Raw genomic sequence first — 17,044 nt, forward strand, 5'->3', positions numbered from 1 at the left:
TCCGATAATCAACATCTACAGAGTGATTGTATATTAGCTAGATCATATCCCTGGGGAAAATACCATTCCTAAATACATAATTGTTGCTACAACAAGCAACATATCTTATGAAGTTGGAATCGTATTCACAACTAGAGCTTGAAATAATCTTCTCTTGCTATGAACAAAAGAGAAATATTTCTAATACCCCAAGAAGGTAGCCATACTAAATTTCCTTGGGTTTTCAAACAAGAGATCCCCTATGCTGAGGTGCTCTTAGATTATTCATGTCGTTGCATGAATCGACTGCATAGGTAGGCCATGCCTACTTGCTACCACAATAAAGCATCAACTGTATTGTAAAGCCAATCATGTAAAGTGCTCGCCGTTGTAGGCATGTACAATGATCACAAGCTAATCTACTAGCCCCAATTCTTTTTGAACAAAGTAGCTAAAATTATAGCGGAAGCGTAAACCATGATTTAAAGGAATGAGTTCACAATATTGGCACGCTATGCATGCATATCATAAAAATAGTGCGATAAGCCCTTGGCTTCAATGGCGGTCTCCACAATGTGAGCATATACTATACGTGCCTTGCACGATGTGTACTAGCATGTATACATCACAGTTGATCGTTGCAAACCAGAATTGTGAGCATATCCTCTTATTGTCAAACTTGTGTGCCATTATCCTTGATCCTAAGTCAATGGATAATGTGTGGCAAGTAATAGAAGCCTTGCTTCACAATAGGTCTATCAAATAGCAGAGAAATCCTTTTTAAATGAAATGTTAAAGACAAAAATACAAGTAGATCTTGAGATTGTCTAACCTTGTCGCCCCTCTAGAAGCAGTAGCCTTTGCCTATGAAGCTTAGCTATCACATGTCATCTAACTGCCAAACTTCTCTTCATTGAAGCAACATTTGCTTGTCAAGTTGACGTTGTAGAAAATCCTGCAAGATGTAATAAAAAATTGAAACTTAGATTTAAGCTACTTGTAAATTTTTTGTGACTGCTACCCTTGGCACCAAAAGTTGTAGCATCCTATGGCATGATTATCAACGTTGGAATCAACTCATAGCTATGGATGCCAATGTGCTTTCAATGCGTTTTGTGTACATATTTTGTTTGCACTCTGGAAAGCTGTAAATGCTTTGAAGTGACCATGCACCCAATGCATATACTGTTAACCCTCACGGCTCACGGACACCCTATCACCTACGACGGACGTTGTAACCTACGGCGGACATTGTATTATTTATTTGGTAGAGTCAGGTACCGGGCTTGTCGGTCCAATAGGAAAAGGGTAAGAGTGATCGCCGATGAGAGGCGTACTCTAACTGGAACATTCAAGGGCGGGATTAGTTGTCTAAGTATGGGCGCCCAAGTGTGAATGGCGTGAGCTCATATAAAAGTCAACTAAACCTAAAATTCACTCATTCTCTCATTTGTGCAATTGAAGAGTGCTCTTGCTCCATCTCCTTCTTCTTCATCTCTTTGTGTGTGTGTGAGAGAGAGAGAGAGAGAGAGTGAGAGAGGGAGAGAGAGGGAGTGTGTGGGCGATCGAGCATTAAGAAGGCACGACGGCGGTGAAGCGGTTGAGCGCGGCGTAGCGGCGTCTCCTTCTTCTTCGCGGCGAGGAATCCTCCACGAAGCAAGCGTAGAGCGGTGAGTGACACACCATCGCCTTCTTTGAGCTTACTAGTTTAGGCTTGTTGTGTGCTTGGAGCCATTTGTGGCTCGCACACGGTGTATCGGCAAGTTCCTTGCATTGACACGTGCGACATACGCGCACATTTTTGGCGCCGTTGCCGGGGAGTGCCATACATGAAGCTCGAGTGGCACTCTGTGCTTCTCCGTGGTGCAATTTCTATTGTAGGAAAGGTAAGGAAGGAGTGTGTTGTGTTGAGAAGAGGGATTTGGTGTTATACTGTGTGTTTTTTTTATTAATGGAGTTTTCAAAGGTTCTGTGTTTATTCTCTGTGTATTAAGGTAGTTAGTTTTCTATGTACAGTAAGTAGGAAGTAGATTAGTGAGAGTTAATAGAGTGTGTTAGTGTGTAAGAGTAGGTGTATTAGTTAGAAGTAGGTAGAGAGAGTGTGTGTGTGCTCTCGCGCAGGCCGAGACGGCCTTATCCTTTAAAATAATAATAATAATAATAAAATAATAATTTAAAATTTTAAAGGTAGGAGCGGGATCGATAATATCTCCCAGACCCAAGCCTAGACCCAAGCCCAATCTCACGCTCAGGCCTAGGCCTTAGTCGCCTTTTAAAAAAACGAATTTTAGCTTGACACGTAGCTAAAAATTGATTTTTGAGGGCCAACGGAATGTCAGATACCCGAAAATTGTGCTGTAAAGCACACAGCGACCCTTTAAGTGATACGCTCGTTTCGAGCTATCACACACTTCAATCAAACATTAAAAAAACATCAAAAACAAGAAAAAATTAAGTAGAAAACGGGATGCAAAACACCCACAAAACAAAGCAAGTAACCTTTGAGGGTACTTGCAGACACTTGTAGGGCACCCAAAGCACATGTATCTATGCTCTGGTCGTGTGCTAGAGTTCGAACAACTAGCTAGTGCTTCGATTTATGGGGGTACTCACTATCCTTCCACGCTAGGGTCTACGCCCTCGGCGGGGACCCAAGGTAGTGCAACCCAAGATCCAAATATAGAGGCTAGCGACTCTTCCTCTGACTACGATATTATGGAAGAGCATCTTACACAAAGCCCCGGGGGAACAAATGAAACCGTGCCTAGCTGGGCCCAACAACCTGGAACTAGTGTTTTTAGCCGTTTGATGGAAACTTTTATTAGAGCTACGCGCTCTGAACCTACGGCTAGTGAAGTAAACGAAGGGGGTGGGGAAGTAGAATCACCATTCACATCTCTTGTAGACCCCACACTCCCTCAGAGCGTCCACGTGGACATTCTACCTACCCCATTTAATGAGGGCCCTACCGAGCTATCACCTTCCAAAGTTGCCTCTAAGGTAGCGGTGACTAAAAGTCAAAACACGGGAAGCAACATTGCATCCACCTCACGGCAACCCTCTAGTACACCAAGTTTGGATGGGGTATTTCTCAATGAAAATTGGGAATATGACCTACACACGGAGACTTTGACCGAACTATACATGGGCTACACATACCATGTGGGTTGGTTAGAAGTTGTACAATCCACATCTACTGCCACTAGTCTGGAGGAACAACAACACATGATCTACAATGTCATCCATAGGATTATCCACTCCGAGAGGCAAAATCGAGGAATAAACATACCTCGATGGGTCCTATGCAATTTTTAGACACGGGCAAAGGGAAACAACCCACTCTATCACAAATGGAGACTCCCCCAGTGAGTCCCATCGATCCCAAATATGTTGTTTCGCCAGGGGTCTCAATGTAATTTGAGTCCACAAGTGATAGCTTCACCTTTCCAAGTCTAGCTCATCTTTCCCTTGATGACACCACGGCTACCATGCCTACCCCAATGATGGGCATGCCAAGAAACACGCCATGGACCTCGTTTGTTAGTAAAGCACCGCTACATGGTAGCTCAATGCCTGCAATAGTACCTACAAGTGCGAACCAATCGTATGCACCTATGGGTCCACGTACTCATGTAGTCCCTACCCCTCCCATTGTTTCAACTACCTATGCTCCACAACCACAATACACAAGTTCTTATTTCCATGGGACTATACCGGCTAGCATTAGCATGTCACATCCGACGTCCGCTATGCCTAGGGCCACCCATATGAACTATGGACCACCACATGGCACAACATCGTACCCTACGTGGAACCCAAGGGCTTTCTATGCGCCAAGCCCAATGCCAATACCTACTCCACATGTAGTCTCTGGAGCACCTTCACCCACGGTGCCTGCTCACTTAGGTGACTTGGCAACATTTGCTCAAGCTATTGGTCGATCTATTGCTGAGAATATGCGTAACACGCCTGATAGAGAGCCTAGAAGTAAGGCAGTACAAATAGCCAAGCTCACACAAAAATTTAGTGGAGACGGGGATGTGAGAAAGCATATAGAAGTGTTTGAACAAATATGCGATTCTCTAGGAGAACACAATGACCTACATAAGAGCAATGCTTTAAGCCTAACCTTAAGTGGAAAGGCTGGGGATTGGTATAGAACCCTAAGGGTGGAAGAAAAAACGATTTACCCTACTCTTAGAAGACTGTTCTTAAAAGAATACATACGAGAGGGAGTGCTTTGGGGTGTAGCCTCTCAACTCCAGAAAGCCCAACGAGAGGAAGGAGAGTCGGTGAGAGACTTTATAAGTCGCTTGAAGCATTTGAATTCTCGTTGTAATCCAAATGAGCGCTTCAACAATAACCAATTGCTTGATAGATTCATTAGGGGATTACGACATGAGGATATCTACAATGGCCTAGTCATTAGAGGTATCACCACTTGGGAAGCAGTCACCACCAATGCGATCCAATTGGAGGATAATTTAATGATTCAAGGAGAAAGAGTGTCTGTTGAGTCTAAATCTATTAGCTTGCAAGCATCAGGGCATCAGCCAATGACCCTAAAGCCTATTGCTAAGGAGCCAAAGATATCTGAGATGACTCTAGCAGATCTCACCAAGGCTATTCAAGAGAGTTTAGAGACAATCGTGCTCCGCAAAACAATCATATGTATCCAAGAAGGGAGCAACAATGGTGCTCAGTATGCTATGGACCGCATAGTACCAGTGAATGCCCTACTTTTAGAGTAAAATTCAATGGGAATTGCAATGCGTGTGGGAGGTATGGTCATCAAGCTAAGAATTGCATAGTATTTAAGTGCACGATGGCCAATAGACCAACCTTAGCATGGACAGACACACCTCGAGTGCCTGCATTGATGCCGGCCCCACCTCTTGAACAAATAGCACAACACATGGTCCCTAGGGCCCAAAATGTTGTTCAAACAACACCCTTACCACCTCCAGTGCTAGAACCGCAACCACCACATCCGAGAATCACTTCTGTGAATCAAGTGGGTTGTGAGTCATCTATTTCTTGTTTGGAAGGCTATGAGGAAAATATAGATCCTAATATCGCCTATGGGATGGATGTGCTTGAAGAAAGTCCACAATACTACATGGAGGACTATTGGGGACAAGTCAAACGTGTATATCAAGTAGCTACTCTTGCGGCAAGAGGCCAAAATATCAACTACACTGCTAAGAGACCACCTCTTCAATGCTATGAGTGTGGAGGTCCACATCGTGTAGCCGAGTGTCCTATTAGGCTACAAAAGAACGCCACACTAATGCAAACCAATCAAGCGAGCACGTCTACAATGCCGATACTCATGTGTAATCGATGTGGCATAGATCATTTGATTGCCCAATGTCCAAATAATCCAAATGCACCGAAGATCACGCCATTTAACTTGATTGAAGTTACCGAGGAGCCATCACAAAGTACACCCGTGGTACTAGTAAACGTACTCACACGATCGATGCTCTAAAAAAAAAATTATATTCTTGAGGAAAGAGACACGGCATCAATTGCCCAATCTCAGAAAAAGAAGAAAACACGAAGAAAGAGATCGCAAAAAGCAACAAAGTCAGACCGCAGTTCAAAGAACCAACATAGGGACTGGTGATGACCCCGTATATATGAACGACGCTGAAGAAGATTCTGATTCAGGTGAAACCATGGAGACCAAAACGCCACTAACATAAAAACCAACAAGGAAGATCTTCACGAGCCACAATGGCCAGGATCCAAAAAGAAGATAGGAACTTACCCAAACCCTACAGAGGAGATTGAGCGAGTCAAGCATTTAAGGAGTTTGGTAGAAGATACCCAAAGGGATCTAGAACCAGCATCTAGGAAGATCCAGATTACAGACACCGTGTTCCCTACATTGCAACAACCTCACCACGTCCATAGACCCTTAGACATACCTAGTGAAGGAGTACGAGAGGAAGTGTGACGCGAGAGAGAGTGCGAGAAGAAGAGCACGACAATATGGTGAACTCGCTCTACTGTAATGTGTAGAGCATAGTGAGTTCTTATTAGGTTTTTATAAAAGAATATGTGTACATACCTGGTGGCCCGCCCACTTACCTGGGCAACCACATTGGGCTTTATACCCCAACAACCTCCCACTTAAAGTCCAATGTGGTACTTTAAGTGTGAGAGAAGCTACTATACAAGCTAATATACAAGAGATGTAGAGAAGTGATGTACTACCCTACACCTAACTGCTTGCGAAAATGCGCAAAGCTCTCTGAGGGAAGTCCTTTTGTAAGTAGATCAGCAGGATTTTCTGTGGTGTGAACTTTGACAAGCTGAAGTTGCTTATCCTCGAGCATTTCCCTGATGAAATGATACTTCACATCCACATGCTTTGTCTTTGAGTGATAAACTGGATTGCGAGCCAATTGTATAGCACTTTGACTATCACAATATAACACAGTCATCTCTTCTTTGATTCCCAAATCTGTTACTAGTCGATTAAGCCAAATTGATTCTTTGCATGCCTCTGATGCTGCAACATATTCAGCCTCTGTAGTAGACTGAGTAACACAATCTTGTAATCTAGAACGCCATGATACTGCTCCACCAGCCAATGTAAAGACATACCCTGACGTAGACCTTCGGTTGTCTAAGTCACCTGCATAATCTGAGTCTGTAAAACCCTTTACACTTAGCTCCTGACTCCCATAGCATATACGCATACTCTTTGTAGCTTTCAGGTATCTCAATATTCCTTTCATTGCCTCCCAATGTTTCTTGCATGGGTTTGACATGTATCGACTTACTACTCCCACTGCAAATGCAATGTCTGGGCGAGTAGCAATCATTGCATACATCAAACTACCCACTGCAGACGCATATGGAATCTTATCCATTTCAGCCTGTTCTTCCTCAGACACAGGACAATCTTGTTTGCTAAGTTTCACATATGGTGGCAATGGAACACTCAGTGCCTTTCCCTTCTCCATATTGAAACGTTGCAAAACCTTGTCAATATACTCTGTTTGAGATAACCAAATCAACTTCTTTGATCTGTCTCTCTCAATGCGCATACCAAGTATATGACTTGCCTCACCCATGTCTTTCATGTCAAACGATTTTGCCATCTTTGACTTCAAAGCTGAAATTTCTTCCAAGTGCTTGCCAGCAATCAACATGTCATCCACATACAAAATAAGGATCAGCCAACTACCATCCTTAGCCTTCTTTGTATATAGACAGTGATCGAACTCACTACGTTTGTAGCCTTGAGAAAGCATAAACTTGTGGAATTTATGGTACCATGCCCTCGGTGATTGTTTTAAGCCATAAAGACTCTTTAACAATTGGCATACCCAATCTTCCTTGCCTTTCTCAACAAACCCTTCTGGCTGCTGCATGTAAATTTCCACATCTAAATCACCATGCAAGAACGTTGTCTTGACATCCATTTGGTGCAACACCAAATCTAATATGGCAACCAATGCAAGAAAGCATCTCAATGTAGTCATCTTGACCACCGGAGAGAAGATTTCATCAAAGTCAATGCCTTGTTCTTGATTAAAGCCCTTGGAAACAAGCCTTGCTTTGTACTTTGGCTGACTATCATGAGCGGTGATCTTATACCTGTAAACCCATTTACAAGGTAGAGCCTTTTTGCCCTGTGGTAATTTAACTAGCTTCAATGTCTTGTTTTTATGCAGAGCTGTCATCTCTGACTACATGGCCAATTGCCAATTCTTGGAGTCCTTCATTTGCACTGCTTCCTTGTAACATGAAGGCTCATTGCAATCAGTCAACATGACATAGTTCATAGGTGGAACAAACCTATCAGGACGTCGCGTGACACGTCCAGATCTACACACAATAGGTGGCTCAGGCTCAGCCACAACCTGTGGTTCCACTCTATCCTGTCCTTGCTCCTCTTGAGCCCTGACATTTTGTCTTGCACGTGCAGGTCCATCTTCTTGGAAGACAACTCTTCTAATCTCCTCAACCCTCTCTGGTTTAGAATGATATTTGGATTCATTAAAGTGAACATCATTGCCGTGGAAAACCTTTCTGGATTCGGGATCCCAAAGTCTGTACCCCATCTCACCAGAATTACCATAGCCTAGAAAGATGCACTTTCTACTCTTTGGCTCAAGTTTGTTCCTAAATTCCTTTGGAACGTGAGTATATGCCTCACAGCCAAAGACTCTGAGATGCTTGTATGAGGGCATTTTGCCTGACCATACCATCTCTGGCACTGAATCCTTCTGCAAAACCTTGCTAGGAGATCTATTTACAAGATGAACAGCTGTTGATACAGCTTCAGCCCAAAACCCATTTGGCAGTTGTGCATTAGACAACATACTTCTGACCTTCTCTTGTATGTTCCTATTCATCCTCTCAGCAACACCATTTTGAGGAGGATTGTAAGGAGCAGTAAGTTCACGTTTTATACCTTTTGACTCACAAAAGTCCTGAAAGGCCTTTGAAACATACTCTCCACCATTGTCAGTGCGTAAGCATTTAAGCTTCTTGCCACTCTGATTCTCCACAAGTGTCACAAACGTTTTGAAAACACTAAACGCTTCATCCTTGTGCTTGAGAAAGTAAACCCATACTTTCCTCGAGTAATCATCTATAAATGTCATAAAGTAAGAAGCTCCCCCTAGAGATAGGTTAGGCATAGGTCCACACAAATCACTATGAACAAGTGCCAACTGTGTATCTCTTCTACTGCTTCTATGCTTATGTGGTTGCTGTGTTTGCTTACCATACAGACAATGTTCACAGAATTCAAAATCATCAAATAAAAAGCCAGTCAAATAACCAGAACGAGACAAGATTTCCATTCCCTTCTTGGACATATGTCCTAACCGGCTATGCCACAAAGAAACGTTCGGCTGCTCGGTTACATTGATTACATTTTTAGAGACATTTGATACATAAGTCATGTAAAGTCCTCCAGACTTTACTCCATGTGCTACTGTCATAGAACCCTTGGATATCTTCCACATGTTCTGTCCAAAAGTGGTGACGTAGCCAGCATGATCAAGTAAACCTGTGCTGATCAAGCTTTTTGTAATTGCGGGAACATGTCTCACATTCTTCAGCGTGAAAGAAGAGCCATTCTGAAACTTCAATTGAACATCTCCAACACCTAAGATCTCACATGTTTTCCCATTGCCTAGCCGAACATGATCTTTAGTGGTCACATAAGAGGTAAACCACTCCTTGTTTGGAGACACATGAAGTGATGCCCCTGAGTCTATAATCCAGTCACTCACTGCATTTCCATCAGATGCTGTAAGAAGAGCTGAGTCCATTGTATTCTTCAAGAAGTAGATGTCTCCTGACACTAGACTGTCATCCTCTGCAACAGTGTTTGTCACATTTATTTCTTGAATCTTCACTGAGGACTTGTTCTTCTCACCATGGTCTTCATCTTTCTCTTTGCCTTTTTGTGCTTTCCATTCTCTGTAGTCTCTTTTCATGTGACCCTTCTTGCCACAATGGTAGCATTCTATGTCACTCTTGCCTTTAGCACTGCGGGACTTGCTACGAGACTGATTCCTCTTCCACCTTTGTACTTTTCTTTGGTCCTTCCCCTGACAACTAAGGCTGTTCCTTTGCGTTTGTCCATTGTCTTTCTATTGGTTTCTTCAGTAAGCAGACTTCCTTCTACACCTGCTATGTTCAAACCATCTGGAGGTGCAGAATTACTCAAAGCTGTGCGAAAAGTGTCCCAACTTTCCGGCAATGTGATCAACAGGAACATAGCTCTAACAGGTTCATCAAACTTGACACCTTGAGCTGACAACTGACGATAGATTGTGTTGAATTCATTCAGATGATTGGACATAGGTGTCCCTTCTTTCATCTTCAAGTCAACAAGCTTCTTAAGCCAGTATAACTGTGAAGCTGCACTCTGCTTCTCATAAAGATCACTTAGCTTTAACCATGCTTGATAAGCCGACATCTCGTCTGGTACATTGAAGTAAACGCTTTCTGCCAAAGTCAGCATAATGGTAGAAAGTGCCAATTCATCCATTTCGCTCCATTCATCTTCGTCCATATCTTCTGGTTTTATCCCCTTGAGATTTATAGGTTTTATCTGCTTCTTTTGTACCAACACGTGCCAAATTTGCTTCTTCCAGAATGGGAAATTGGTTCCATCCAGCTTCTTGATATTGTAAAGAGCAGTGTCCAGTGATCTAGCCATAGTTACGCTTCACATTACTTTACTTTCCTGGGAAAAATTCGGCAGAGTTTCCCCTGTAAACTGACCTCTCAACCAATATCAACCTGTCAAATGAACCAAGAAAGCTTCAGATTCTACAGAAATTTTGGCAGAGTCTCCTTTGTAAAATGGCTCTGGTGTAGTCAAAAAACAGACCAAAAAACAGCTCAAAAAACCACTCTCTCTAACACTATACGCTGTGGGTAAACCTGTCCTGTGCCTATACCGTCTGTCATTGTCCTGTCACTGTCCTGTAAGCATAGACTGCGACAATGACTCAACGGCAGTAAAGCAAATATGCAATCCCAACTGTCTAACTCACAGTCAATACAACCTAGCTGCCTATCTAAGGGTGCTCAAGGGATCGCTCCAAGACCTGTATCACCGAAAGGATCTCAACATTCGAGAATCCCCCAGCTCTATAAAACCTCACTCGACCCTCAACAAAGGCTGCAGTAAATCTGACAGTACATAGACTTCCCACAAAGTCATACATCCACAAATTTCCCACTGTATGCTGTAACCGCTGCGGCGGTTGTTTGTTGCGTGACTCACAGCCAGCAAACCCTCAACAGACATACATCATCTCTGACAATACATCCCATGTGGAAGTACCTGCAATGTCAGGATGAAATCTGGAATATCAAGCAGCAAACACAAGCTACCTGATGTACTAGTGGATGTCGCCTACAGTCTGTGTGTAGATGCGCCCGTGTTGTATGTGACACGCCTCCAAGAACTGTGAGCCGTCCTTCGATGTGTAGACAACCACAAATCAACACTCTAGGAGTGTCGATATTCTCAACACCTGCAGTCGTAGGCCGAAAACCCCAAATTTGCAAAGTCGGATCTTCACCCGCTGAGACCACGTAGTCGAAAATGGCCTGCGCAGACCTTTGTCGAAGCCAAACGGTGGCCGAGATGACCTCAAAATGAAATTCTGAGAACACCAAGCCCTTCGGACTTTCCCACAGGATTTGGGGCCGTGTCTTCGCCTATCGAATTTCACTCCAATCTGAGCTTGTGACTCTAGCCTCCTGCAGTGCTGCCCCAAGCCTCGATCTGAGCTCTGATACCAGTTGAAGGAGTACGAGCGGAAGTGCGACGCGAGAGAGAGTGCGAGAAGAAGAGCACGACGATATGGTGAACTCGCTCTACTGTAATGTGTAGAGGATAGTGAGTTCTTATAAGGTTTTTACAAAAGAATATGTGTACATACCTGGCGGCCCGCCCACTTACCTGGGCGACCACATTGGGCTTTATACCCCAACACCTAGTGTCATGCAAGAAGAAAGTGACTTAAAGTTATGGGAAAGTGGGCGTACTCACTTCTTGATGGAAAGAATGTTTACAGAGGGACTACCTGATCCTATCGAAGAAATGGAGATCCCATCTTCCCCACGTCAAGACACTCAAGGCGAAAAGGTGCCGTTAAACATTGCCAAATTGATGGATTTCATGTCTTCAGAAGTTAGAACCACCATCATGTCGAAACTATATAAAGACCCCGAGCTAGTCTCAGCTCTTCGAGCCTTCCTCAATAGAGAACTGAAGTTTGGGCTACCACAATTTGCACAGATGGATGGAGCTGGGGAGATGCCAATAGAGGAGGAACACTTAGATCCACAACCCAACCTAGATGAGAACCTTGTTATAGAAATACCTGTTAACAAGTTGGGACAGTACTGTGAGGGAGATGAATCCAATGCGACTATACCAATCACTACTAAGGGATTAATTGTGAAGGGAATCCTTGATGGTGGCGCTGGGGTTAGCATTGTGACTAAAAATTGCTGGGAAACTATGGGAAGACCTCACCTTGCGACCACAACCATAGTAGTGAAGATGGCCAATGGGTCTATTGTTAAACCTATTGGGATGCTAGAAGATCTCAAGATCAAGGTCTTTGGACATAAAATAAGAGTTACCTTCATTGTTATGGATTTCTCCAAACACACTATGGCATCGGAGATGATCTTAGGACGTCCTTTCATGAGGGAAGTAAAAATGGTGCATGACTGGTCCAAAAACCATGTCTACCTGCAGTTCCAAGATTCTGTCATTCGAGTGGATCTTGTTACGGGTCGAGCACATCCTCTAGGAAATAGGTTTATAATTGATCATAGATCTGACACCACAATTCACTCGGCCCCATTGCAGTATGGTTACAAGTGTAAAGCAGACAGCGATGTTGGGGAAGATTCTCCTTATATGGATGTACTACCTGGGATGATTGAGTCAGACAATGTGGATTAGGTACACCTAGCAGAAACCATAGACACTTGGGGAAATAGGTGGACGACCTGGGTAACACCTGAGGAGGATGAAATGCTTGTACCCTTAAATATGCTAGAAGCAATGCATATAGCTTCTGACAAGACTCATCCTCATATAACGAAGAAAGCATACAAGTGGGTCCCTAAATCTTCTTTAGCGACCATGGCGGATGCTAAAAAACAAAAGCCTTGTAGGAAACGTACCACTCGCTCCAAGAAAAGTAAGCAAACGTGGCGTTGGATTCCTAAAAAACTATTGAAAGCCCAAGGCTACTATGAAGGAAATGATCAAATCTGGGTGCCAAAACGTAGATTGTATTCTTACCTATCATTTGACCCATGTGCGCCCAATCCTGTGGCTCCAAAACAAATTGAAGATCGCGGAAAGAAAAAAATCACAGAATGCTACACACCCGCTCCAGAGCTAGTTTGGGTACCAAAGAAAGAACAATTTGTTCCACCTAGCTCAGGAAGGGGGGAGTCCCATGAAGCTTCTAGCTCCTCATGTAATGCATCCATAGAGGTAAAAGCTTCTCCACAGCCTCCACCTACAATAGTGGACCTCCATGAAGATACAAAGGAATCCACACCTCCCAGTGTTCAAGAATCACCTGTTGAACCAGTTCAAGTTCTATCCTGGGAGAGTACCTTACCACCCTTGCAACTCAATGAGGCACCTAAGGTAATAGAAAACGTACTAATGGCAAAAATCCTCACCTATTACCAACTGGAGCAATTGGTTTCAAAGGGTGACCACATTTCAAACGGTATAATCTACCCAAGGAAGGGGGGAGTGTTTGCTGACAGTCATCATTCACTCACTCCCCTCTCAACCTTGTTTCCCTGACCTCTCAATCTCCCAATCTTAGGGAATGTACATATAAAGCCTTATACTCACAAAAAAAAGTAAAAATAAATAAATAAAGAGCAAGAGCAATTAGCAAACGAGTATGCACAATAAAAGTCAAAACATTGACTCAGACCTACACATTCGCATCCGGTACACTGAAACAGAAACCTATGCCATAAAACACCTTTGATCCTCATCACTCGAGTGATGGAGGGTAGGAAGGATTATTACAATAGGAGTGTTTCTGTTTTAGAGTTGAGTGATTAGCAAAGTTCCTTTTTCCCACTAATGTGCCTCTTGGAGGTATTCCTTGTGTTTCCTAGTGTGTACAGGAGCGTGTTGCTGTTGTTAGGATTTGGATCTTCATGGGATCTTTCTCTCGTTCACACTTCAAATCAAGCACGACCGTCGACACAAACATGTGTTTCTTGTCCATTAGCATTGCCCCTTATTTTTTTGCATCTATGATTGTCTGCTTTGATTGTGATTGGTAGCATAATATTCAGCGCATTTGCTTAGTACTAAACATTTAATTCAATGTAATTTTTGTCATAATCACTTGTCTAAGCTTAAAAATCAAGCAGTCCGACTAAGCTAGTTTGACCAAGCTAGGTGTTAGATATCTTCTCTTAATACCATGGGGAATGCCTTCCTAATAATTAATGGTTACTTAGGTTCTTAATCCGATTTAAGCAGCATTGTGTGAAATGTACTAGGGCTTTCTAGTGGGCTTGACCCTATTGACCTTTAGCTTAAGTATTATAAAGGGAGTTTACTAGTGTGATGAGCCTGGGGAGGTGTATCAGTGCTATATGAGCCCCCAAAGTTACAAAATTAAAATGCGGAAAATAAACAAACAAAAAATCAAAGTGCCACATTGTAAAATCTTAAGTTGGAAGAGAAATCTCAGCTTGATTGGGTACTTCACTCACATGTATCGCCTATGGTACTAGAGCCCTAGAGGTTCCCACTATGGGCGCTTTTCCTTGAAAAGCAAAAAACCCAAGGCATACAAAATAACCACACACATCAAAATTGAATCACTGTGAAAAGACTTTGGGGGGTCAAAGAAAAGGTAATCAGTCAGGCGATGATTTCATGAGAATTTCCTTTTATCGTAGCTTAACTACAAGGTCTTCTAGGTATAGCCTCTAGTCAGCCCTCGAACATGAAATACTTGGCTCTCACGATTAAACAACTTAATTGACCAGAGAAAATTAAGAAGCTTACCCATGGTATTAATAGTCGATCTCTAGTGCCTTTCGACCGTTAAATTAACGACCCTAGACTTGTTTAATTTTTTACCTTTACATCTGTTTATGCATTTGATTATATTGCAATTCAATGTTTATTGCTGACAAATTGTTTAAAATTCTGTTACCAATCAATTTGTCTGTCTAAAACTGCATATGCTTTTTAATTGCTTATGAGAATGCAATTGCTTTTTAATTGCTTATGAGAATGCAATTCCTGTGCCAATGTTGTTTGATTTTGCAGTGACTGAACAAGGCTAAGGACATTCATCTCAAATGCTCTTCCACCTCGACGAAAGAGTTTCAACTCAATAGCTTCCGAGGACGGAATCTACATCAGGAAGGGGGGCATGTTAACCCTCACGGCTCACGGACACCCTATCACCTACAACGGACATTGTAACCTACGGCGGACATTGTATTATTTATTTGGTAGAGTCAAGTACCGGGCTTGTCGGTCCAATAGGGAAAGGGTAAGAGTGATCGCCGATGAGAGGCGCACTCTACCTGGAACATTCAAGGGATTAGTTGGCTAAGCATGGGCGCCCAAGTGTGAATGGCGTGAGCTCATATAAAAGTCAACTAAACCTAAAATTCACTCATTCTCTCATTTGTGCAATTGAAGAGTGCTCTTGCTCCATCTCCTTCTTCTTCTTCTTCATCTCTTTGTGTGTGTGTGTGTGAGAGAGAGAGAGAGAGAGTGAGAGAGGGAGAGAGAGGGAGTGTGTGGGCGATCGAGCATTAAGAAGGCACGACGGCGGTGAAGCGGTTGAGCGTGGCGTAGCGGCGTCTCCTTCTTCTTCGCGGCGAGGAATCCTCCACGAAGCAAGCGTAGAGCGGTGAGTGACACACCATCGCCTTCTTTGAGCTTACTAGTTTAGGCTTGTTGTGTGCTTGGAGCCATTTGTGGCTCGCACACGGTGTATCGACAAGTTCCTTGCATTGACACGTGCGACATACGCGCACATTTTTGGTGCCGCTGTCGGGGACGTTGTAACCTACTGCGTACATTGTATTATTTATTTGGTAGAGTCAGGTACCGAGCTTGTCGGTCCAATAGGAAAAGGGTAAGAGTGATCGCCGATGAGAGGCGCACTCTAACTGGAACATTCAAGGGCGGGATTAGTTGTCTAAGTATGGGCACCCAAGTGTGAATGGCGTGAGCTCATATAAAAGTCAACTAAACCTAAAATTCACTCATTCTCTCATTTGTGAAATTGAAGAGTGCTCTTGCTCCATCTCCTTCTTCTTCATCTCTTTGTGTGTGTGTGAGAGAGAGAGAGAGAGTGAGAGAGGGAGAGAGAGGGAGTGTGTGGGAGATCGAGCATTAAGAAGGCACGACGGCGGTGAAGCGGTTGAGCACGGCGTAGCGGCGTCTCTTTCTTCTTCGGGGTGAGGAATCCTCCACGAAGCAAGCGTAGAGCGGTGAGTGACACACCATCGCCTTCTTTGAGCTTACTAGTTTAGGCTTGTTGTGTGCTTGGAGCCATTTGTGGCTCGCACACGGTGTATTGGCAAGTTCCTTGCATTGACACGTGTGACATACGCGCACATATACATAGATATGGATCCGTGCTCCTGCAAGCTTTACTTTTCCCCCCTATGACCATGCACAAAGAGGACATATCAAAACAAATATTGACAAACGAAGTGACCATGCACCCAATGCATATACATAGATATGGATCTGTGCTCCTGCAAGCTTTACTTTCCCCCTGTGCTTGACCATGCACAAAGAGGACATATCAAAATAAATATTGACCAACAAACTGTACGGCCAAATGGATTTACAACCTTGTTGTAATGCAATGTAATCCATGCCATTGACCAACAAAATGTATGGCCCAATGGACTTACAACCTTGTTGTAATGCAATGCAAGCCATGCCTGCTTTAAATGTTTTGCAAATTGGAAAATAAAAATAGTCCATGGAGTGTAGACACCCAATCTTGTCAACTTCAAGCATAGAGAAAAAACATATTCATATGCATGTGCCATTGTAAAAGCAATGATCATTTCTACTCGCAAATCCATGCAGCTGAATGGAAATTGCTAAATCTAGTTAAACCCTTGCTATAATGACCAACAAACTAGGCTTTAGAATCTTATGTATACCCCTTGGATGGTTGTCTTCGGCCTCAACTTCCTCAATCTCCGTGACGATAGATAGATAGATAGATAGATAGATAGAGAGAGATAGATAGATAGAGAGAGAGAGAGAGAGAGAGAGAGAGAGAGAGAGAGAGAGAGAGAGAGAGAGAGAGAGAGAGAGAGAGAGAGAGCATCCACGCCTTGCCATGCAAAGCTCCATGCAGTCTCCTCGCTTCCCTTCCCTTCCGGGCTTTGATACTAATATAAGACTAGGGGAGCTGCCTTGAGGATTCTCCACCCTACCACCCTTTACATAAGTCCTTGGACATCCTGGTTTACAATCCCCTGTCCACACCTAGCAGTCGGCTCTTGGTCTAGG

The sequence above is a fragment of the Adiantum capillus-veneris genome, chromosome 5, assembly GCF_014529385.1.
Source record: "Adiantum capillus-veneris isolate H3 chromosome 5, ASM1452938v2, whole genome shotgun sequence".
In the NCBI taxonomy this organism is placed as follows: Eukaryota; Viridiplantae; Streptophyta; class Polypodiopsida; order Polypodiales; family Pteridaceae; genus Adiantum; species Adiantum capillus-veneris.